This window comes from Cupressus sempervirens, chromosome 6, assembly GCF_028749045.1.
Source record: "Cupressus sempervirens isolate cs-2001-9-10 chromosome 6, ASM2874904v1, whole genome shotgun sequence".
Classification (NCBI taxonomy): Eukaryota; Viridiplantae; Streptophyta; class Pinopsida; order Cupressales; family Cupressaceae; genus Cupressus; species Cupressus sempervirens.
In genome coordinates this window covers 657,965,542-657,993,070 of record NC_143123.1, presented here as the reverse complement: position 1 = coordinate 657,993,070, position 27,529 = coordinate 657,965,542, and positions in this window count along the sequence as shown.

Below are 27,529 nucleotides of genomic sequence, written 5' to 3'. Positions count from 1 at the left end.
GGATGTTGCATTTAGTATGTTCTTTACTACTATGGTTTAGATGGGTAGATGTTCTTCCTTCTTGATGTTTATGAACTTGAGTGTTCATTCCTTAATTTATGTGGATCTGGTACTCCCTGGTGTGGAAGATCTCATGTTTTTATCCTTTTTATTCTTTCTCTATTGTCACATTGATGTGTTTTCTCATGTGGAAAGGCAGTTCCTTGCATGAGAATGTACTTCCTTGCATGAGCATATACCTCCTCATGTGAGAATGTACTTCCTCACGTGAGAATGTACTTCCTTGTGCAAGAATGTATTTCTTTCCAAAGGGATGCAAATCCTCACACAGTGTGCAACCATTCCTCGCATGGAGCCATGCACTTTCTCATGCACAATAATGCAAAATCTTGTGCAAAACTTGAGATCAGTGCATTTCCTCACGTGAGAAATAGGGAGCAGTTAAGCTTGGCCGAGGAAGTTTTGGAAGTTGGTTTTGGACACCTTATTGGATTTCACACTTTTCCAGTTCAAAATAGTCTTTCTAAGGGGTTTAAAATATATCGTGTAAGTATAAGTTGACATAAATTTTAATTCCTTATACTTAAGATATATTTTAATATATGCGACAAATCTTTTGAGATAGGTTTCAGACCTCTTTGAGATAAGATAAAGATTCTAGGAAATTTTAGGGCTTCAAAAATTTAGACTTAGCCAAATTTTAGGGCTTCAGGATTTAAGACTTAGCCAAATTTTAGGGTTCTACATTTATACTCCAACATGGTGTTTTGTTGATGGGTGGTCATTTTTTTGAGCCCTCATCATGTGCATGGTCATTGTTGGCCTTTGTTTGTGTGTGTCAGTTTATTAGTGTCATTCAGAGATTCATTGGTTGTCAGGATTGTGGTGAAGTCTTCAGTTGTGATCTTTGTGATCCCTGTATGATGTTGTCATATGCATTCATACTTGTAATTTAAAAAATTAAAAAAATTTTGGCTTGAATTGAATCCTTGTTCCAAGGATCTTTGGGTGGGGCATTAAATCATTCTAGAGTAATCATCAACAAAAAGAATAAAGTACTTATCTCCACTACAACTCTCTATTCCAATAGGTCTACATAGGTTTGTATGAACCAACTCCAAGACTTCTTCTGAATGATAGTTCTTGCTTTTGAAACTAGTCTTTGCCATCCTTTCAATTTGACAATTTTTGCATAGACCCATATAAAGTTTCCTTAGACTAGGAATACCTCTTACTCTTCTACTTTTGCTTATCTTCACCAGATTATCAAAGTTCACATTGTAATGCTAAAAACCTACTATTCTACAAATATTAATAATAATTTAACATTTACAATACTAACTAATAGTAACATTCATGGTAAGATGAAGTGAACACCAAGAAGAAAGGTAAACCAAGAATGATAGCTCCTTAGGTGTGACTTGTACTGACATAGATGTGTCTAGATAGCTAGGGGATGTGTGCTTGGTTGTACTCAAGCTTCAAGTGATGGGTTGTTTATTAAGCATGGAGGTGAATGGAGGATTCAACAGTGGAGGTGAAAAGGAATTTTAACATAGTAATGGTGTAAATGGATATGTTGTAGTGGTTAGTGGGGCATTATAAGTTTTCATGGGTAGATGATATGTATTGTGAGAGGGAAGGGCTCTATTTATAGGCCAAAGGGTAGTGAGATGGAGGGTCAAGATGCAAGGATGGAAGAATGGTGAGGGAGGGCTAGGATGCTTTGAAAAGGGAGAACATGGATTGTGCTTGTTTGGATCCAATCAAGGAGTGACACTTGTCACAAGGAGGATGAGTGTGAGAGGATGGGAAAAATAGATGGTCAAAGGGAGTAATGAGGGAGGAAGAATGTGTAAGAGGGATATAAGAGATATTAATGGCATGCAAGATCCATTAATGCTCTTGGATAGGGATGGAAGAGGACAAGGGAGAATATTGACTTTGGCATGGGTTAGCAAGTCTTAACCCTTGCTTAAATTTGTGCACATGTTTAGGAGGGGGGTTATTATCTTAAAAAGGGGGTTAGGGGGTAACTAGCTTAGCTTTGATTGGATGGGTTAGTTAGGTGGCTAAGTGAGGTTAGTATGGGTGAATGGGTTGGATTAGGGGTAACGGTAGGGTCTAGGGATCGTTTAGGGGTTTAGGATAATTTATTAAATGATTAATTTAATAAAAGAGGGATGTGGGATGAATTAAATATATTTGAGGATTTATTTAGTTTAATAGAGATATAGGGATTTAATTGATTAATTGATCTTGGGTTATCATTTGATTTTATCAATTGGACTATAGTTAATTAAATTAATTAATTAACTAGGGGATGCTGATTAATTAATTAAATAATAAATATTTAATCAATAATATCCTAGAAGATGACTAAATAAGATTACTTAATGGTGTAATCATATTTAGGTGTCTACACACATGACATAACCTTTTATGTCATAATTAACTTTTTTCTAATTGAGCAATAAAACATGAACTTTTACTGAGATCTAGGTAGAATAGATTACCTTTTGTTTGTTTGCTAGACCCAACTAGATTTCCTTTTCCATCCAGTAGTTTGGCCTTCCAATTGATGAATTCCACCTTGAATCCAATGTTATTCAACTATACCACACTCAGTAGATTATGCTTTAGTCCTTCAACCCAGTAAGCATTATCATATCTAAGTTTATTGGTTAGTGAGATACAAACTTTTCCCTTTATGCAACAAGGTTCATTATTTCCAAATCTCACACTACCACCATCATAGTGTTCCATATGTTCAAATTATGATTTATCACCAGTCATATGATGTGACTAGCCACTATCAATAATCTATGCATCATTTTTTCTATCATGAGAGATAAGTGCTATTTTATCTCCTTCATCATCATATTCATCTTTTACAAAAATATATACCATTTCATCATCTTCACTACTATCTAAATCTTTAACTATGAAACATAATTTCTTACCTTTGTCCTTGTAGTTTTTGTAGTTTTAAAAATCCTTCTTGCCTTTGAACTTGCTATGTTCCTTTTCATCTTTTTCTTCTCTGTTGGGGTACCTACCAACAATGCATCCAACCTCTTCACAAGAGAAACAGATTAAAGGAATTTTACCTTTATATTTTCCCTTTGGGATACCTTATTGCAAGTAATGATTTAATGGCTTCATGATCACTATCAAAACTATCTTCCTCTTCACTTTCTGATTGTTTGCTATTAGAATTTTTAGCTTTCTTCTTGAGTGATACCTTAGCTTCAAATTTAGACTCAAGATTTCTAAAACTAGGAGTGTAATTATCATAGTGATGTAGTTCAAATGCTGTCAACCTTCCAACTAGTGCATCCAAAGTTATCTTTTCATTTGGATCACATCTCATTTCTCAAATAGAAGACACTCTAATTGCATAGATAGGAAGAAGCTGTTGGAAAAATGAATGCTGATCATATTCCTATGGGGGAGTATTGTAAAAACATGATTATATCATTATCATGATGATATGTTACATTCATGACTATGCTTGTCATTGATGTCAACATAGTAATTTTCTATGACATTTGACAAAAGAAAAATGGAAAGATCAAGGTGGTATGGATAGATAGATGAGAAGTTTTAGTAGTAAGGTTAAAAGTAGATTATATTGTGTCTAGTATATAAAGATAAAATTAGAAGCATAAGATATTAAGTTTGGAAGAAGTTATGTAAGTTTTAGTGAAGACTATTCTGAGATAGAGTTTACAAAGGCATGTTCTGGTAAACTTGTTATTTCTCTTAACAGAGTTGTTATTTAGAGAAGCTAAAGTTAAAGATGTGAAGAATACATGTTGGTGATGATGTGGCTGAGCTCGCTCATCATATTATTACGTGTACATAAAGTTATTCAAGTTTGCAAGGTGAAAGATTAATATTATTGCTAAGTGTAATGTGTTCTTAATGTGGTCCTATAATAATTAATGTCATCCTCTAATGCTAGAGTTAGAAAACAAGGTGTACCCTATTATTCTAGACCTATCACTGTGGTGATATATGCATGTGGAATGTGTTGATGTCATGACCTCTTACTACAACTGTCAATAGAACCCCATGTATCTAAATCTGTTCAAGCACTATTGGTGGTGTCACTATTAGTTTCCATAGTGTATGAAGTGTGGAGAGGATTAGAGGATAAGTTGGGTGAACTTTCCTCAAAGTGAACATCCTTCTCCACAAAGATCTCATGAGTCTCTGGATCCAAAAGTCTATATGCCTTAGCACCGTCTTCATATCTGATGAAAGTAAAAGGCCTAGGTGGTGGTGCCTTGCATCCCTTGGAAGATAGGTTTGCCCATGCTAGACAACTAAAGACTCTGAAGTGTCTCACAACTAGTTTTCTACTGCACCATGCCTTAAAAGGTGTTTTTCCATCTATCTTATGTGGACTAAATGTTGGTGGATTTTGAAGATCAATTCCCTCAAGTTTGCAAAAGGCTTTAAGTCATTTGTCCACATATTTGCTTTCATTGTCCATCTGTAGAACCTTGATGGCTTTCCTTGATTTCTATTGAATATGTATCTTGAAGGCTTGAAGCTTGTCCAACACTTCATTCTTATGATGAAGAAAGTAGATCCATGTGTACCATGAAAAGTCATCAAAAAAAGTAAGGATGTAGTGGCCTTGGTTGACTAATGTCACTGCAAAAGGTCCTGCTAATACCATGTGAACAAACTAAAGAACAATTGGTGCTCTAGAAGACTTTCCTTTATCATACTTCTAGAGATGCATATCCACTGAACATGATGAACATTCTCCCTTAGAAAAGTTGATGTTAGTTAGACCTTTGACCATGTGTTTTGAGCATAGTTGCTGAAGATGGTGGAAGGCAAGATAACCAAATTGCTCATGCCATAATTTGAATTGTGAATTAGATTGAGATAACAAGGCTTGTGAAGGAGACTTAGGCACAAAGTGGGAGAAGTAATAAAGCGTCTTGTCATGATTGACTTTCCCCATTGCAACTAATGAATCATCTATAAGACTTCACACCATTACTGAATTTGGAAGGAACTCAACTTTGCCATCTCCAAGGTGAGTGATTTGGTAAATTGAGAGAAGATTAGAGCTAAGGTTTGGAACATAGAGAACATCTTTGAATTCCCCATTTTCCATCTCCACATGTCCTTTCCCTTCAACTTCTATTTATGTATCATCTCCCACAAAGATGTGTGGTACCTATGATTTCTTTAATGAAGAAAAGCCTCCCTTTGAAGAACCCATATGATAGGAGGCACCTGAGTCAAAAATCCACTCTGAAGAACAACTTGTATTTTCCATAAGTGCTTGTCCTTTTCCCTTTGAAGAAGTTGGAGTTGAATCCTTGGAAGTACTTTGCACTTGAATTTTGTTCTTCTTGAATAGGTTTTCCAACTCATCAATTCTTTTAGTCTTGTAATGATGCTCATCATGATTTGGATTTTTGCAATATGCACAAAAAAGTTTTTCCTTCTTTTCATTATTTCCCTTCTTGTTTGAAGAAGAATTGCCTTATTGTGAGGAGGATTGTTGTGTCTCAGATTGTGATTTTTTCTTCCATTGCTTTTTCTTCTTCTTGTTAGAACTTATTCCTCCTTGAATTGATTGGTTATCATCACTAGCCACCAATACTTTGGTCTTTGATGTCATGAGAAGTCCCAAATCTATCAAGTGAGATTGTTCAAGAATCAACATCTTTGCAAAAGCATCAAATGTAGGCTTCTGGAAAGTACTTCCCATGGTTAACCTATGAGTGTTATAACTCAAAATAAAGGAAGCATACTCTAAAGGTAGCCTCCTTGGGATGCGATGAATCAACTTTTCATCCTTCATGGGATTTTCACAATCTTTAAGTAGTTCTCTAAACTCATTGGCTTTGTTGATGTAATCCTAAATTGTGTCAAAGTTCTTTGGATCCAATAGAAGTAGATTGTCCTCGATTTGAAAACCATTTTCCTCATCCACCTTACCATACAATGATTCAAGTTTGTCCCATGCAGGTTTGGATTCCTTGAAACTGGAAATGTGGAACGAGAGATCTCTATGTACACAATTCCTGATAATTCCTAAAGCTTTTTGGTCTTGTTTTGACCAATCAACGAGTGCTATAGCATCAGGGGTTTGGGAATTGATCCATCAACATAAAGACTTAAACCTTTTTCCATTAATCTACTCCATGTAATATCTTTCCATGTAACATAATTATGTGAAGTTAGAAGTGGACATTTAGGTGAACCCATGATGTAAAAAATGAAAAGAGCACAAATGAGAGACACACGAATACAATACACCCCCTCCCTTTTCACTCAATTAAAAGACCCCCCAAAAAAGATGCTTTTGGTACTTTATATGTAGTGCATGTACAATCTAGGCCACTTGTCAAAAATACAAAGTGGACTTCTAATTTTTATATTTACAACTACCTTTTGAGGCCCAAATCTATCACTAAGCATTGTAGCTTAGATGTACAACAAGTTTGAAAAGTAATCAAAGAAATACAATGCAAAAAAGGCCCTAAGTCTAAAAGTGAGATTTTTGTCCACACAACCCTATAATTAGATTGAAAATATAGAAAGTAGATGAAAAATAATGCACTTTCAAAAAACTTCAAAATTTGTCCAGATGAGCCCATATGGAGCATTTAAAGTTGCAAAATGCAGGATTGAATAGGTATAGTTGCCAAAAAACACAATTTCTGACAAATCCTTGCACCAAAACTAGAAAAGAACATCACCATTGAAAATTTCAAGATATTATACCCAAAATCAAAAAATTTGCACTTGATTTGGAGTCCAGATGACCAAGTTATGGCCTCTCAAAGTTAGGTTGCCTAATTAAAACTACATCTGAAGAGGGGTCTAGGTAGAAAATTGCAAGCTTAAATTTGACAGTCAAATAACCATCACAACAATTATAAAATACCTTGGAATGATGGTCAAATGATAGTCAAATTTAACTTCATGAAAAGTTGGCATGGCAAAAAATTAGCCTCCCTTGCTAACATGGTAGGCTGACTAGACCATATGGTGTACAAAAAAGTGACATGTGGTAGTATGATGCTAACTTAGTGAATGTATAGTTGATGTTTTTGTATGGCCATGTGTTTCTGATGTGTTAGACACTTGTCCTACTAGCGAACTATGTAGCAGCCTAAGTGGACTAGTGACAAAACTACTTGTTAGCAAGCTAATGCAGACTGTGTCAAGTGGTGCCTACATGGAAGTATAGGTGGATGAGTTTTTGACATAATTGGTGCAGCATTTTCACTATCAATGTGGTAGAAAAATGGGCCATGTGGTAGCTGAGAATGCATGGATGATGACTCTACAGCTGCTGGCATGTAGGAGGTACAGAGAACCATGTGGTGCCAGTAGACATGAGTCACGTGTCAGGAGGTCGTGATCTATCACCAAATTGTGGTTGGTGATTAAAAATTCAATGCTGCTAGGAAATATTTAAGCATTGGTGGTGTATGTGAAGCCCAAAAAATGATTGCCAAAGTTTTCAAGAATAGTCCCACATCGGTGGAAATTGTGAATGGTTCGCTATCTAAAAAGTGTGAGTTGCAGTGTTAAAACAAATGTGGTGCCGGTAGTAGTTGCTCACCAGAATGTGAAGGTCCAAATGGATGTTGGTTTGCTATGCCAGAATAATACTAAGCCACTGGTAGTGTGGTGTTGTGAATTAATAGAATATTCTACAAATATTTTGTGCAAGGTGCAGGGCTAGGGTGTGATTGCCCTTGCTCGTAAAAAAAAATTTCTTTGTAGAGCTGCTTGGCCAATTTTTTTTTTTGAAAACTCTATCCAAAAAAGCAGAGAAAAAATCAGATCCGAAAAACAATTAAATAGATTTGAAAAATGACCATACCCAAGTTGTAAATCAGGGCCTTCAGGTGCCGATTTGCAAATTTTTTTGGCCTCATGATCGACTTTGGCCTAAGTTAGGAAAATTTATAGTCAATTTTCACTAAATCAATATTTTGGATGCAATGATGACATTTGTTCTAGCTCTAGACGCTCCCAATGACTGTGATACTCTGGATTTGGGCCGAGGTGCTGAAGCAACAATGGTCTCGAATAATTATGTGAAGAGAAATTCTCCAGGCTCTGATACCATGTAAGAATTTTCCTTAGAGCAATATTCACCCAAGATCAAAGAACTCAAACACAAGCACAATAGTAGACCAGATAGAGTATGATCAAAATATTGATATGTATTGGATTCAATGTGAAAGTACACTAGGAGTGCCTATATATAAAGGCCTTTGGAATGCTTCTAGAATGCATAAGAATCAACAACATGATAAGTCATACAACTAGGCACATGTTCACTAGATATGGGTTATCCTCGATTAAGCACAAAAGTAAGCGTGATAATGAGAGGATAAGCTTACAAAGGTGTAGCATGCAAATTTATGTTGTAGACACCATGTGCTAAATTAGAAGTGTGAATAACTATGTTGTCTACATGATAACTCAGTGAATGATGCAAACTCCAGTGCTGTAGACACCATGTGCTGAATTAGAGTTGCTTACTTTTATGTTGTCAACATAATAGCTCATGAAAATACACAAACTCCTAAGTGTTTCACAAAATAAACAATAAAATACTGCAATATAATAAAATAATGCATTAACCTAAGTAAACGTAAGTAAAGTGTAAATAGTAAATACGTATTTAAACTAACAAAGGTGATGAACATTCTAATAAATTGAGGCTACAAAGTTGGATTTGTGCATTTCAAGATGCTAAAATGATGGAAGATGAATCTATAAGGATATATGAAGGTATGATATCAAAAATTACTATAGGTATTAGATCACAAGGAGGAACCAAACAAGATGATGAGGTTATATGGAAGATATTGAAGAGCTTGACTCCACCATTTAAGTCGATAGTTTAAATGATACAGTTGTTGATCTCTTGTACCAAATATTTCACAAAGGATACATTTCTTGGAAGACTTGAAGCAATTGAGAATGAGCTTAGACAGTCCAAAGAATTGACTAGAATAGAAACAACTTTTACTACTTTGAATATTTGACTTAGTTTATCAAGGAGCACAAGTGCTAGAGGATACTTTTCTAGCATCAATAGATTTGATGATGATAGAAAGATTGAAGAAGGAGTAGCCCTTCTAATAAGAAGAGAAAATGATGGTAAGAAAATCTTTAAATGTTGGACTTTCAATGAATTTGGTCATTATGCATCTAAGTGTTTGAAAGGAGAGAAAAAGTATAGAGGAAATTTCAAACCTAGGAGAGATAGAGAATGTTTATATGCAAATGAAGAAGATGATTTTGATAATCAAATAGTAAGTGCTAGTGATGATGCAATTGGATTTATAGCTATTAAAGAAGAAAGTTTAGAGAAAGTAGCTCTGGTGTCATAGGTTGAAAAGAAATTTTATTGTATAATTGAAAGTGGTTGTTCACATCATATGACTAGTAATATGAACAAATTTTTTAACTTCAAAATTCAAGATGGAGGTATTGTCAGAGTTGGAAACAATGAAACATGCTGAGTTAAAGGTATTGGATCTATAACTCTTGATGGTAAAACTAACACTGAGGATGTATATTTTGTTGATCATATGAAGCACAATCTTTTGAGTGTTGGACAACTAGTGGATAAAGGTTATCAGTTGCAATTCACACAAAAGACATGCATAATCAGAGACAAAGATGAAAAGGTAATTGGAACCAGAACTAGATATAGAGGTAATGTATTTCAATTGAATCCTACTAAAATGACGTGTTTGGTTGCAAAGGTAAATGATAGTTGGTTATGGCATAAGAGTTTTTTTCATATAAAATTTGACAACATTGTGAAGACTAGTAGTATTTTTGAAGTTAGAGATTTGCCTAAAATTATAAAGCCTATTAACAGAATTTGAAAGGAGTGTCTTTTGGCAAAGCATAACAGAACTTCTTTTCCCAACAAGAAGTTTACTACTACATCAAAATTGGAGATTGTACACACAGATCTCATCGGTCCTATGAAGACTAAAGCATTCTATGCTGAAAGGTATTTCATGATTTTAGTTGATGACTTTTCTAGAATGATGTGGGTTGCATTTCTTAAAGAAAAATATGAGGCATTTGATAAGTTCAAGATATTCAAGAATAGGGTTGAGAATAAATTAGACATGAAGATGAAATGTTTAAGATCAGATAGAGGAGGAGAATTTACTTCAAATAAATTTAACATCTTTTGTGAAGCTAATGGAATTAAAAGACAATTATTAGCTCTAAGAACTCCTAAACAAAATGGTATAGTAGAGAGAAGAAAAAGGTCAGTAACAAAAGCAACAAGAGCTATGTTAGCTGAGAATGAAGTATCCAAGATGTTTTGGAGAGAAGCTATGAATATAATAGTCTACACTATGAATAGAGTGTAGGTCAGGAAAGACACAAACAAGACCCCTTATGAACTATGGTTTGGTCAGTCACCTACAATTAAGTATTTCATAATTTTTGGTAGTAAGTGTTATATCAAAAGAGATGATGATATTGGTAGGTTTGATGCTAGAAGTGATGAATGTATGTTTCTTGGTTATTAATTGAAAAGAAAGGCTTATAGATGTTATAATTTGAGAACTAAGACTATTATGGAAAGTGAAAATGTAAGAGTTGATCAAAAATTTAGGATATAAGAATGAAAAGTTGATTACAATTCAGATGATGAGAATGTTGTTACCAAACCAAGGAATGATGAAGTATTCCTTGAGAGTAACAATGATTTGTAGAATGAAGGAGAGATAAGGTAGTAAAAAACCTTAGAACTTTCAATAGAGCCAAGAATTGACATAAAAACTCCTACTTTGGTTAAGAATATGACTAAGAATCATCCTCTCAAGAAGATCATCATAAGTAGAGATAAAGGAGTGATGACAAGAAGCAGAATCAATGAAGAACTATGTTTGATATCTAAAGTTGAACCAAAGAATGCAAATGAACCATGTAAAGATGACTATTGGAAATAAGGTATGAAAGATGAATTGGATCATATAATAAAAAATGAGACATGGGAATTGGTCCCTGGACTAGCAAACAAAATTGTGATAGAAACAAAATGGGTATTTAGAAACAAGATGAATGAACAAGGTGAAGTTGTAAGGAACAATGCAAGACTGATATGTAAAGGTTACTCACAAAAAGAAGAGATAGACTATGATGAGACCTATGCTCTTGTGGAAAGAATATAAGTAGTAAAGTTATTCTTAGGATATGCAACATATAAGAAATTCAAAGTATATTAGATGGATGTCAAGTCAACATTTTTGAATGGAGAACTTGAAGAAGAGGTATACATAGAACAACTTGAAGGTTGTCCTTTGATAGATGACAAGGACATAGTATGCAAACTGAAGAAAGAATTATATGGATTGAAGCAAACACCCAAAAACTAGTATGCAAGGTTGGAAAAGCATTTAGCAAAGCCTTGATATAGAAAAGGTATGCCAGATAACAATCTCTATTGGAAAGAAATTGATGATGGATTAACGATCTTGGTAATATTTGTTGATGATACCATATTTCAAGGAAATGATGATGAAAGTGACAAGTTTGTAGAAGAAATGAAGAAGGAATTTGAAATGATCATGATAGGAGAAATCAAATATTTTCTAGGATTATAGATTGTATGGGATAAAAAAAGAATCTTTATTTCTTAGACTAAGTATTTGAAAGATTTACTAAAAAGGTTTTGTTTGGGAACATGTAAACTTGTTGAAACACCTATGGCAACTAGACACAAGTTATCTACAAAAGCTGAGACACCTTCTATTGAGTAGAAGAAGTATAGATCTATGATTAGAGGATCACAATATCTGACTTATGCAAGGCTAGATATAGAAAATTCCGTTGGAATTGTTGCAAGATTCCAAGCTAATCCTAGAGAAGCACATTATGTAGTAGTCAAAAGGATATTTAGATACCTGAAAGGAACACTAGAGTTTGGATTGTGGTGTGATAGATCTAACGATTTCACTTTATGTGCTTATACTGATGTTGATTGGGTAGGCAGAAAGAACACCAGTGGTGGAGCCTTCTTTCTTGGAAGAAGATTGATTTCTTGGCTAAGCAAGAGGAAAGACTATACCTCACAAAGTAAAATAGAAGTAGAATATGTTGTAGTATCAAACAATTGTAATCAAGTTATTTGGATGAAGTAGATGCTGAAGGATATAAGGATAGAATTTAGTGAGCCTATTGTGATACATTGTGACAACACAAGCATAGTAAATATGTCTAAGAATCCAGTGTTGCATTCTAAGACTAAGCGCATTTCTATCAAGTATCACATATTGAGAGAGAAAGTTGTAGAAAAGGAAATTAGATTGGAGTATGTAAGAAATAAAGAAAAGATTGCTGATATCTTCACCAAGCCTCTTCCCAAAGAGACTTTTGAGTATTTGCAAGGTATGCTAGGGGTTATGCCCCTTCCTACATCAAAGTAGATGATGCAAGAGTGCATTAGTCTAGTGTAGCAAAGAACTATTATTTGTCTAGACTGAATGCTAATGCTTCATTTATGGGGGAATATCTGTGATGGATAGAGTAATCTAGGACTCTTGTTGGATTTTGTTTTTGAACAATGTCTTTGGACACTTGAGCTAGTCAGAAACAATTGTTGTAGAGTTTGATGGTTGCTAAAACCTTTGACATTGATATCAATGGGGAAGAAGTTAGCATTAGAAATAGTGCATAGACAAATAGTTTGAAAAGAATGGAAAGCAAGTACAATAGGAAAAGTACAACATGGGAGAATGATTGATAAAGAGGATTTGAAAAGAAAGCTTAATAGTCTTTTGTAGTTAGTATTCTTGGAACTAGATGTTTTTCATCTATGTTGCCATCAATGTCAAGGGGGGAAATTGTTGGAAGCATGAATACTGATAACATTCCTATGGGGGAGTATTGTAGAAACATGATTAGATCATTATCATGATGATATGTTACATTCATGACTATGTTTGTCATTGATGTCAACATAGCCATTTTCTATGGCATCTGATAGAAGAACAATAGAAAGATCAAGTTGGTACCGATAGATAGTTTAGTAGTTTCAGTAGCAAGGTTAAAAAGAGATTATACTATGTGTCTAGTATATGAAGGTAATGTCAGAAGCATAAGATATTAAGTTTGGAAGAAGTTATGTAAGTCTTGGTGAAGACTATTTTGAAATAGAGTTTATAGAGGCATGTTCTAGTAAACTTGTTATATCTCTTCATAGAGTTGTTATTCAGAGAAGTCAAAGTTAAAGATGTGAAGAAGACATGTTGGTGATGACATGGCTAAGCTTGCTCATCATAATATTACATGTACATAAAGTTATTCAAGTTTGCAAGGTGAAATATTAATTTTATGGCTAAGTGTAACATGTTCTTAATGTGGTCCTATAATAATTAATTAAGAAAGTGTGATAGTTGACTCAGGGAATTGTTTTATGGATTTGATATAAAGGAAGGACATTTTCCTTTATCATATATGATATGGATAAAGTGATTGTGAGAAACACAATGAGTGGAATGTGAAGTTGAGTGGTGCAGAGCAGAAGTGAAGGAAACTTCATTGCAGAGGTTTTATTCCATGATCTAAAGTTGAATACTTGGATCTAAGGTTCGTGACTTGGTCTGGTTGACAAGACAAAGGAATGAAGTTAAAGTATAGTACATATGATTATTCTACAAGGAATAATTAAGAGATTATTTGGACAGTGAATTTTGTGATCTTGCGCCAGAAGCTATTTGGATAGTGGGTCCTTCTATCTTCTACAACTCCTAATAGGGTTGGAATCATCTAATAAGGATTCAAAGTCTCCTAATAAGGACTCATATGTACTAAATGTTGTAATAGAATCCTAAAAGGGTCCATCCTCTAACAAGGAATATTTATATTAGTACATCATCTTGTGGGCATCATTTCCACTAGGGTTTTCCCTCTGATCAAGGGTTTTCCTAGTTAACATATCTGATGTAATTGTCTATATGCATCTTGTTATGGTTACTATTTACTTTGGTTGAATGGATAAGATTGTTTAAGGTTGATAAATGTTTTAATTATTTGATAACTAATTCATGCCCCCCTCTTAGTTATCTTTGTGGAATATTGTTTCTAACATAAGGGTTTTGAGTACATTGCTTACCACTGTTACATCATCAATTGTTCATCCAGAGGCTTTTATAGCACTAACACTAGCTTTGATTCTATCAACATATTTTGCAATTTTTTCATCCCCTCTAATTTTCATCTGATCAAACTAGCCTCTCAAGATTTCTTCCTTAGATCTTTTTACATATCATCACCTCCATAGATATCCTTCAGTTTGGACCACATTTGATGAGTAGTAGCACATCCTTTGACTTCATCAAATTTGATATAGTTAAGAACTAATGTTATGTCAATCATCATGATATTATGATTTTTCTTTTCAGTAATTTCTTCCATAGAAATTGTAACAGTAGGAGCCTTATATGAAGTTTTTAAGTATTTCAAACCTAAATCACTGATGGTTGCTAGATGCAACTTCATAAGTTCTTGTCATGCAACAAAGTTGTCTCTGTTCAACTTAGGAATCTCTCTTCTATAAGACATCTCGATCTTTAGCTTAGGTCCTTGAAACCTTATCTGAAAGAACCAAGAAGCTTTGATACCAATTGTTGGAAATATAAGAGGAGTAATTGAGAGGGAAGGGTAAAATCAATTAATACTAAAATAAATCCCAGATTGTTTAGATGTCAATACAAATCAAAACTCTAATTAAACTGTATTATGCTATAACTCAGCAAACATATATGCACTCAATTTACACTAAGAAATGTTGCAACTCAGTAAATACTGAAATAACTTGCTAATAAATTAACATGAGAAAATTTAGGATATATATCTATGATTAATCTTACTTAACTTAGTTGCATACATGTAAATGAAATAGCATGAACACACTTGACACCAATATTTAACGTAGAAACTCAATTTGTGAAAAACCACCAATTGCAACTAGCTACTAATTTTCACTCTTTTGAATTGAACCCTATTAGTATTCAATCTATTAAAGGTTACATAACACACTATTAGGTGTGACCTTGTTAGAGGATTTAATCACCCTATTAGGAGTGGCCTTGTTAGAGGTCTTTAGAAAATTCAATCTAGAAATGCCACCTTGTTAGAGGATTTGCAAATAATTGTTAAGATAACTCGGTTAAGAGATTTAGATCACTGCTACAATGGTTAGAAAGTAACAATGAGATGACTTGATTTTTGATGCAACTGAATTGCTAATTATAGATCTCAATTCTGGCTTGTATACTTGATCCTTCTTGATTGAATGTATCTTTGTAGCTCAACAAGGATATTTTGCTTATCCTTCCAATTCACTTCCTCTAAGCATCATTTAAATCTTCTATTACGTTCCACACATTCAATCCTCACCTTGACCTTATATTTATATCATAAAAATTGTCAAGTTAGCTTGAATACAACTTAGAATAATTAATATTTATCTCCTTAGTCAGCTAGAACAAACAAATAATTCAATTGAACTCAATATACCAAAATAGGAAAATCCTTTGTTAGCTAACCCTGCTTGGTAGACACTAACTCAAAAATAATTTTACTGTGTTAATTAAGTGAACTTGGTTAACATTGCATAGTCACAAAGTTCCTTTGGTAACCAAGTGAACTTGGTTAACATTGGTTCCGTCCTACATTTCCTTCATTAACCAAGTGAGCTCGGTTAACACTCAACTTCTGGAAACTTTTCTTTGACAATTGAGTGAACTCGGTCTACACTGTCTTCTAAACTAGGAAAAATCTAGAATGCTTTACAAACACAAAAAACTATCTTCAATGCCCGAGTGAGCTGGGCATACATTGACTGGAAATGATATGACATTTTCTGTAACATCAAAGACAATACACAATTATTCAATTGTTTCAATAGTATAAGGGTTGGGTAAATAAGAAAGAGGTTTGGTTCTTGAAAAGTAAATGTATGAAAATTGCATTTCTTTTATAAAATTCATCTTGCTATATATGTATGGTTGTAATTACTTATGTTATCTACTTGCCTTATGTAAATCATGATTTATATCTTGTTATAGTTTTTCTTCTTGATTATCCTCATTATAAGGTTAGTTTAGTCAATTATGATGATGGTATGGCATTTTGTATTTTATATCTAAGAACTATATAAGCTTCATGTGACAATAAACACTAATGCATGGAATAAATTAAGAAGTAAAGAATGAATGTTAAGTGAACCAAAATAGAACATTACATCTATAATTAATAAGTTTATTAGGAAAAGGATGTTAAAAAAGAATTACTCATCAAAATTATCAACTTTAGCCTATTATTTTGGGTTCCCTTTGGAGGGGCATTAAAAGGCTTGTAATAATTAATTATTGTAATACAAAATAGATTTTATCTTTTAGGGTTTTGATCTCTTTTACAAGGATGATCTCTCTTTGTAATTTAATTCATTCACTTTTGATTATAGAAATTTATCTTTTTCTCTCATCAAGAATATCTCATCTATGGATCTAGGAATTCTAGCCTCCATAGATTCTGCTTCTCTCTTTTTGTGATAGGTGTTTGCATGCAAGTGATTCTTGAGAGTTGTGGGGTTGATCATTAATAAACTTCAAAAAATATTGTAAATTAGAAAATCCTCAAGGTTGATTCAATAATATGTTTTAAGACTTGGTATAAAGGAAATATGTTTTCCATAGTTATAATCATCAATGAGATCATTTTTGTAAGATGAAAACTCATATGTGAGATCCAATGAACATGGTAGCAAATATCTTTTGATTGGAGAAGTGTTTGGTAGAGATGATGAATAATGAGATTACAAAGTGACTATATTTAGAAAAGAATTTTCTGTTGGACAATTGTACACTAGTATTATCCTAACAAGTATGGTACTAAGGTTATTTGGATAGTGAGTTCAGTGGTCTTTCCTTGAAGTTGTTTGTAGGTCCTTTCATATTGCATTCAACTCCTAACAAAGTTGGGACAACTACTAATAGGGTTGAAATCTCCTAACAGAGATTCAAAGTATTCTAAGACGGACTAATATGTATTGAATGTATTTCATTAACTCCTAACTGGGTCCATCCTTTCACAAGAAATTTATATATTAGTACATAATTTGTGGGTACCATTCAAACAAGGGTTTTCCCTCTAATCAAGGGTTTCCCTAGTTAACAGATACGGGGTTATTGTGTATGGTTATCTTTCTATATTTTTTGGTTCTTTTTTTTATAGATTTTAGAATTACTAAGGACATTGAGAATTTTTTTAGTTGAATAAATAATTTTCTCGCCTCCTCCTAGTTATCTTGGTGGAATTTACTTTCTAACAATTGGTATTATAGGATCGAAAAGGATCTTGAAGGTTGTAATGAAGATCAAAAAAATGTATTCATGATGAATATGGTTAAAAGAGAAGCACTAGTTTCAACTCTTCCAAAATTGAATTCACTCAGGTAAAATATTTATGACTTGCTTATGAATTTGGATTTCTTTGCAAAGTACATTGGAATGTGATAGTCATGCTTAGAAGGTTAGACTATGAAATTGGATATGCCTATATAAAGATGCTAAAATGATGGAAGATGAATCTATTGGAAGTTATTTTGAAAGAATAGTATAAATTTTTGTAGGAATTAAGACTTGTGTAGGAGAAAAATATAAACATGATTTTATGTGGAAGATATTGAAAATTTTGACACCTACATATGAATAAAAAATGTAGATGATTGAAAAAGTTATTTTCTTGACAATTTTTTTTACAAGAGAGACTCTTCCTCGAATATTAGAGTTAGTAGATATGTGGATAAGACAAAGTGGAGAATTTCCTAGAGTTGGGTATTCTTTCAGTGCATTAAGTGTTCAACCTATTTTGATAAGGTTATTAGAATATATATTCCACCAATATAACTAAGGAGGGGAGTGAATTAGTTATCCAACTTTTTTCACAATTATTAACTTTATTAATTCTTAATCATATGAGAAATATAATCAGAAACCACAACAAGATTCTCATGCACAATAACACTAGATATGTTAACTAGGGAAGCCCTTGATCAGAGGAAGAACCTTGGTGGGAATGATACCCACAAGATGATGTACTAATATAGATATTCCTTATTAGAGGATGGACCTGATAGGAGGCTATGAAAATTTTTAGTACATATTAGTCCTTGTTAGGAGACTTTAAATCCCTATTAAGAGATTCTAACCCTATTAGGAGTTGTGCCAACCTTGTTAGGAGTTGTGGAAGATAGATGGACACACTATCCAAAAAGCTTCAGGGGAAAGACCAATGAACCCACTATTAAAATGATATCTATATTATTCCTTGCAAAATAATAGAATTGAATTGTGTTTCCTTCCTCTTTCTTTGTCTTGTCAACCAGACCTCATCTCCTTTTGATCTTGATACCAGATCACAAACTTTGCTTCCAACAATCCCTTGGATCACTTACTTGCATTCACCAAATAATCTAATACTTTTCGCACATCCTTGATTACTCTGAGTTCAATAAATTGATCACACACTTTTAAAAAACTATGAAAACATCTTTCTTTTATACCATATCTTTAAATAATTACTTGAGTCAACCTTAAGGCTTTCCCAATTAATTATAATAAGATAATTAATTATTTTTCAATTATAATAGCATTGTTAGTTTACAGTCTATAAAAATTCTCATATGCACGACACTAGGGCTTGCATACTCACTAACATCACCATTAGACTATCTTCTATCATTTTATAACTACACATATCTAGATTATATCTCTATTAGAAGATATAATGCAATCATAAGAAATTGATTAAGAGTTACTCCCTCTGTATACTTCCCTCTACAAATCACTTAGAACTTCTGTATGTATTCAAATTATGTTACATGCATTTAACTTGATCATCAGGACACAGTGTGGAACATGTCCTTATCTATGCATCACTAGAACATCAAACCTCTATCTATATGACCTTAATCTCTATCTTCTACTCTCTTAGTCTTCATAGACTTATTGCTATGTTGACATCAATGAGAAACACAATCTTGAATGCAACATGTCAATACTACCACATGCTCACCAATGCTTAGGATACTCCCCCAAAGGAATACCATCAACATTCATGCTAGCAATCTTCCCCTTTGGCACTGATGAAAACATAGACGAAAAAAAATCTAGGTTCCAAGAATACCAAACAATACTCTATTGTTGCTGCTGCACTTATCTTTTGAAATCCTCTTCATCAATCAGATCTAAAATCCTTTGGAACACTACTCTGTTTTGCATCTTCTAGGATTAGCATTAGTTGTTCACATGCTAAACAACTCTTATCTTCTCCCCCATACATCATAAATCTTCATACTGCATATCTCCCCCACACATACTTAGGAATTTTTTTTTATGCATTCTCTTTCCCATTGACATCAATGACAAAGGGTTCATTATGTCATTTTACTACTTCAAGTATTCAATCAACTCAAGTGTCAAAAGATACTGTTAAAAAAAATACAAAGAGTCCTCAATGAATCTACTGAACATAGATACTCCCCCATATAGGAAGAATCAACATTCAATCTAGTCAAATAATAGTGCTCTGTACCACTGGATTGATGCAATCTCTGCATCATCTACATTGAAATAGGTAGGGGCATAACTCTAATCATGCCTCTCAAGTACTCAAATGTATCTTTAGGTAAGGGCTTCATAAAGATATTTGCAGTTTGATATTTAGTACTCACATATTACAATCTAATCTCCTCTTTTATTTCCTTCTCTCTCAAAAAATGATATTTATAGACATATTCTTAGTCTTAGATTGCAATACATGATTCTTAGACATACTTACTATACTTGTGTTATCATAGGATATGATAGAAGGCTTTACAAATTCTATCCCAATATCCTTTAACATCTGCCTCATCCACCTAACTTGATTACAATTATTTTCCACTACTACATACTCTTCCTTAGCTATACTCTATGAAATATAATCTTGTTTCTTGCTCATCTAAGAAACCAATCTTCCTCCAAGAAAGAATGCTCCACCACTGGTGCTCTTTTTTTAATCCATACTACTTACCCAATCTACATTAGTATAGGAACACAGAGTGAAATCACTTGATCTATCATACCATATTCCATAATCAAATGTTTCCTTCAAATATATGAATATCCTCTATACTATTGTATAATGATACTCCTTAGGATCACCTTGAAATATAGCTAAAATCCCAATTACATTTTTTATAACTGGTCTAGTGTGAGTCAGATATTGTAAACCTCCAAGCATGGATTTTTACTTCTTCTATTCAACTCTAGGTGACTTATCTTTGCTAGATAACTTGTGACTAGTTCTCATTGGTGTACCAAAAGTCTTACAACTTTCCAAGCCAAATCTCTTCAACAAGTCCTTCAAATAATTTTCTTGTGAGATAAAAATGCCATCACTATTCTATTGTAAACCTCCATTCATGGATTTTTTATTCTTCTATTCAACTCTAGGTGACTCATCTTTGCTAGATAACTTGTGACTAGTTCTCATTGGTGTAACAATAGGCTTACCACTTTCCAAGCCAAATCTCTTCAACAAGTCCTTCAAATACTTTTCTTGTGAGATAAAAATGCCATCACTATTCTGTACAATCTACAAACCTAGGGGAAAACTTCATTTCTCCTATCATACTCATTTTAATCTCATTCTTCATTTCTTTAAGAAAATTATCACTTTCCTCATCATTACCTCCAAATATTATATCATAAACAAATATTAGTATTAACAACAAACCATTCTCTATTGCTTTCAAATACAAGTTAGTATCTATCGTACCTTTAGCAAATCTGAGTTTTTCCAAATAAAAATCTTCCTTCAATATGCATACATATCTTTTTCTTTTGTCAAAGGGAAACCTTCAAGCTACTCAATGTACACTACTCTTTAAGTTCTCCATTTAGGAAGGTTGATTTGACATCCATTTGATACACTTTGAATTTCTTATTTGCTGCATAAGCCAAGACCATTCTTACTGCTTCCATTCTAGCTATAGGGGCATATATCTCCTCTTGATCTATTCCTTCTTGCTATAAATATCCTTTGCATACAAGTCTAGCCTCGTTTCTTACAACTTCACCTTATTTATTCATCTGGTTTTTGAATACTCAGTTGGTTCCTATAACATTCTTGTCTTTAGGTCAAGGAACTAATTCCCATATTTCATTCTTCACAATATGATTTAATTCTTCCTTCATTTCTTGAATAAAATAATCATCTTTACATGCCTCTTTTTCATTGTTAGGTTCAACTTGAGAAAACAAACATAATTTACATACTTCTTCATTCACCTAATTTTCTGTTTCTACTCCCAATGATCTATTTAGGAGGGTGAGTCTTTGATATACTACTACTAAGAGTTGTCAACTCAACTCTTTCTTCTGCTCTAGCCTCAAATCTCTTCTCTTCAATTGGATTCCCATTTTGAAAATCATTGTTAGTTTTACTAATAACTTCCACATTTTCAAGGTTAGGCTTTGGATCAACAATGTTCACCAAAGATATCCCTTCTATTAATTCCATTTTGTTAACCAATTCAAGCTCATTATCATTATCATCATAGTCATTCAATAATATTTCTATACTTTCTTTAAATACTTCATCTTCTTTAGAAAGTAAATTCTTTCTAGTTTTTCTTACTCTCTTTGGACATCCAAATGAAAAATGACCAAACTCTTTACATGTCCAAAAAACAAAAATTATCATACCTTCTAGCTCCCTTGTCATGAGTAGACCAATAAATTCCTTGATCTTCTTTTCTTTTTTGGATTTGGATATGTCTTTACTTGTGCTTCTATTCTTTTGTATGCAACAAAAGGGTTTTGGAAACTCTATGCTCAATTTTTTACACAATTCTGATAACTCACCAAGAAGCTCGATCTTCTGGGTGTCAAAATTTCCTCAATCAGACTGAGGACTATCTTTTATGAAGTGACTCACTAGTGATCTCCCAAAGCTATTCAACTTTCTCTTCAAGGACTTGATGCTCTGATACCAATTTTAAAAATATTTAGTCCACTAATATAACTGAGAGGGGGGTGAGGGTGAATCAGTTATCCAAATATTTTCACAATAATTAACCTTATTAAATCTTAACCATACAAGAAATATAATTAGAAACAACAATAAGATACCCATGCACAATAACACTAGATATGTTATCTAGGGAAACCCTTGATTAGAGGGAAAACCCTAATTGGGATGACACCCACAAGATGATGTACTAATGTAAATATTCCTTGTTAGAGGATGGACCCTATTAGGAGTCTATGAAAAAATTTAGTACATATAAATCCTTGTTAGTGATGTAGGAGCATCTTGGGTTTGCTTGGTGACTACTTTGGAGTTTATGGGAGGAGGCTTGGTAGTTGCTTTGGAGGGTTCTTAGACTAGTACTTGGTTGAAGAAGGAGTCCTGCTCGGTCACTTTTTTGACACTCGACAATCTATTGATGCTGACTAGAGTTCTTAGTACATTTAATTCATATAGCATGTGATCATGATGTGGATCAATCTAGGAGTTTGTATGGACCTATGTGTTACAGATCTAGGCTAGCTAGGATTGAGTTGGATCTTGAGGGAACTTGCAAAACTATTTGATAATTGTTGTTGTATTTGGCCCTAAGTTGGAAGGCCTTACAATAGGGCATATTTTATGTAAACAGTTGCATTTGTGAATAAAGTGTTGTGATTTGGTATCAGATCTTGCATTTATTTTGCATTATTGTTGTGTTTCCACTATGTGGTTATTTTCTAGGGGATAAGACATCTCCTTTGGGGATTCTCCTACCTTGTACTCCATTAGTTAGGAGACTTTGAATCTCTTAGTAGATTCCAACCCTATTAGGAGTTGTGGAAGACATATGGACCCACTTCCCAAATAACTTTAGGGAAAGACCAATGAAGCCGCCTTTCAAATGATCTCAGTATTATTCCTTATAGAATAATAGAATTGAACTGTGCTTCCTTCCTCTTTCTCTATCCTTTCAACTAAATATCAATCATTTTGATCTTGATACTAGATCACAAATTTTGTCTCCAACAATCCCTTCAATCACTAACTCACATTCACCAAAGACTTTGCTCCTTTTCACACTTCCTTGATTACTTTGCATTAAATATATTGATCACACACTTTTTAAAAACAAGGAAAACATCTTTCCTTTATACCATATCTTTAAAATAATTTCTTGAGTCATCCTTGAGGCTTTCCTAATTAATTATAATAAGATAATTAATTATTTTGCAATTATAATAGTAGTGTTGACTCATAGTCTACAAACTATCATATGTGTGACACTAGGGATTGTGCACTTGTTAACATCACCATCAGACTATTTGTTATTATTATCTAACTATGCATCTCCAGATTATAACTCTATTAGAAGATATAATGCAATCATTAGAAACTGCTTAATAATTACTCTATCTCTATATTGCTCTCTAAAAATCACTTAGAACTTCTGTATGTCTTCGAATTATGTTAGGTGCATTTAACCTCATAATTAGGACATAGTGTGGAACATGTCCTCATCTATGCATCAATGGAACAAAAAACCTCTATTTATAGGACATTGATCTCTATCTACTACTCTACCAATCTTCATAGACTTATTGCTATGTTGACATACATTTTAAACATAGTCATGATAGAAACATGTCAATACTACCAAATTATCACCAATTCTTAGGATACTCCCCCAAAGGAATACCATCAACATTCATGCTAACAAAGGAGTGCAAGTACAAGTGGAGACTATGCTATTACTAGCCAAGAAAAGTTGAGGAATACAAGAAGATTAAGGAAGGACTTTCCATGCTTATGAAGGAAGACCCAAAGGTAATAAAATATTTAAATTTTGGACTTGTAATGAATATGGTCATTATTATTCTAAATGTCCTAAGAGAGTAAAGAAGTATAAGAAGCCCTATAAATCAAGAATGTCTACGAACTTCCTTTTTGAAGATGATGAGGAATTTCATGCTAGACTAGATGAATTCTTGAGAAAAAGTGATGATGAGAATGATGAGAGAGGATTTATTTCTATTGAGGAAGAAAAACCCAAAAAAAAGAAGTTAAAGAAGAAAAAGAATTAGTGTTAAAATTTGAAAAGAAGAAGCATGATTGGATTATTGATAGTGGTTGTTCTCATCACATGGCTAGAGATATGAATAATTTTGTTGAATTCAATAGTTATGATGGAGGAATAGTTAGAGTTGGAAACAATGAAACCTATCATGTAAAAGGAAAAAGATCTATTACACTTAATGGAAAGACTAACACTGATGATGTTTACCTTGTTGATGGTTTGAAATATAATATTTTAAGTGTTAGAAAATTAGTAAACAAGTGATTTTAGTTGTAGTTTATAGAGAAGATTTGCATTATCAAAGACAAAGATGAAACATTGGCTAGTACTAGTAGGTAATGCATTTTAGTTCAATCCTATAGAGATTACATGCTTAGTTTCTAGGGTCAATGATAGTTGGCTATGGTGTAAGAGATGTTTTCATATCAACTTTGATAGTATTGTAAAGGTCAATACTACAATCATTGTCAAATATTTTCCTATGATTGTGAAACCTACTAATGTGATGTCTAAGGAATGTGTAATGAAAATACATAAGAAAATCTCATTTACAAGAAAGAATTATACTACATCTGTGAAGTTGGAGAATTTTCTCATAGACTTGACTAGTCCTACAAAGACAAGAGCATTCTATGGTAAAATATATTTTATGATGATTTCACTAGAATTATGTGGGCATCATTTCTTAGAGGGAAATTTTAAGCATTTGAAAAGTTCAAAATATTTAAGAATATAGTTGACAATTAATCTAGCATAAATATTAGATGTTTGAGATCTAATTGAGGTGGCGAGTTTACTTCAAATGAGTTTTTTTTTTTAGTGACAAAAGTAACAAGAGAGATAATGTTTAAGATCAAGGTATTTAAGATCTTTTGGAGACAAGTGGTGAATACTATAATATACACTATGAATAGAATACAAATTAGACAAGGCATTGGTAAGATAAAAAATGAACTTTGGTTTGAACATACATGTTTTGTGAAGTATTTTAGAATCTTTGGAAGTAAATGTTACATTAAGAGAGATGATGACATTGGAAATTTTGATTCAAGGAGTGATGAAGGCATGTTTCTTGATTATTCATTGAAAAGTAAGGCATATAGATATTTTAATTAGATAATGAAGACTATTGTTGAGAATAAAAATGTGAGAGTTGATGAGAAGTTTATAATTTAAGAAAGAATATTTGATTACAATTATGATGAAGAAGCTAATCCAAGGCCTAATAGAGAAAATTGTGATCAAGAAATATTTTATAAGACTAACACTAACTTGTACAATAAAATTTAGAACAAAGGGAAGAACCAAGATCTAAACATAGAAATGCAATCAGAGTTAAAGTAGTGACACCTTACTAAAACCTAATAAAGAATGACCCCCCTAATTAGATTAGTGGAAGAAAAGACAAAGGAGTTATGACAAGAAACAAGATACAAGACGAACTATGTTTGATTTCTCAAGTTAAACCTAAAAGTGTCAGTGAAGTTAGAAAAGATGATTTTTGGATTAAAGCTATGAAAGAAGAACCATATCATATATATTGAAAGGAAAAATACATGGGAATTGGATCCTAGACCTAGGGATAAGAATGTTATTAGAACTAAGTGGGTATTTAGAAATAAGATGAATGAACAAAGCGAGGATATGAGAAAAAAAAGAAAGACTCATATGCAAATTTTATTCACAACAAGAAGACATTTATTTTGAGGAAACATTTGCACCTATTGCTAGAATATAATAAATTAAAATATTTTTGGCATATGCAGCTAACATGAATTTCAAAGTGTATGAGATGGATGTCAAATCAACCTTTCTAAATGGTGAATTAGAAGAAGAGACATACATTGATAGACTTTATGGTTTTCCTTTGACAACTAAAATTATATGGTTTACAAATTGAAGAAAGAATTGTACAGATTGAAACAAGCACCTAGAGCCTAGTATGCAAGATTGGATAAGTATTTGGTTAGTTTGAGATTCATAAAAGGTAATGCTAATAGAAACTTGTATTTGAAAAATATCAAAACTTCTAGCTTACTAATTATTGAAGTATTTATGGATGACATAATCTTCAAAGGAGATGATGTAGAAAGTGAAGCATTTGATGAAGAGATGAAGCATAAATTTAAGATGAGTATGATTGGTGAGGTGAAGTATTTCTTGGGATTGTAGATTGTTCAAAATAAAGATGACATTTTTATGTCACAAGATAAGTATCTGAAAGATTTTTTGAAGGGATTTGGTTTGAAAAGTTGTAAACCTATTGGAACACCTATGGTGACTGGCCATAAATTATCTAGCAAAGATGAAACCCCTATTATTGAGAAGAAAAAGTATAGATATATGATTGATAGATTGAAGTATCTAACACACAATAGACTTGATATAGCCAATGTAATTGGTATTGTGGTAAGATTTCAAGATGATCCTAAAGAGTCACATTATGCAATAGTAAAGAGAATTTTTCAGATACTTGAAGGGTACACCTGACTATGGATTATGGTATGACATATCAAAAGACTTTATCTTATGTGCATAAACTAACACAAATCGGGTAGGAAGTGTAGATTATAGAAAAAGTACTAGTGGTGTAACATTTTTTTTGGGAGGAAGATTGATTTCTTGGCTAAGAAAGAAACATGACTATATTTCTTAGAGTACAATAGAGGTAGAGAATGCAGTAGAAACAAATAATTATAATATGATCATATGGGTGAAATTTTTTTTGAAAGACATTGGGAATGAGTTTACAGAGGCTATTATCATACATTGTGATAGCACAAGTACAGTAAGTATGTCAAAGAATCCCATGTTACATTTAAAGATAAATCATATATCTATTATCACTTTTTGAGAGAAAACATTAGAGAAAGAGTTTAAATTGGAGTACGTTAGTACAAAGGAGAGGATATTAGACATATTTACAAAATATTTGGTGAAGGATACATTTTAGTACTTGAGAGCTATTGTTGGGGTAATATCCCATCCTACATTTGATTAGTTGATGTAATGATTACATGAGTCCAGTAGTAACTATTAAAATAATTGTAATAATTAAGAAGTGGGACGGACAAGTATTCCTTAGGTCTAGATGTATAAAATCAATTTTTAACAATTCAATCAAACAAAATCAAACTTATTAACAACATATCAAATAAAAATGTTCATAACTGTTCAATTTATTCACACCATTTTATCTCTCTATTCAATATGTGCCAACTAGCAATATAATATAATAGTTATTCATAATCTTCACACTTAAAACAACAAGAAGAATAAATACATAAAAACATCCACATATAAAAAAATCCACACAAATTTTTGACACCATTATTTAACATGGAAACCTAA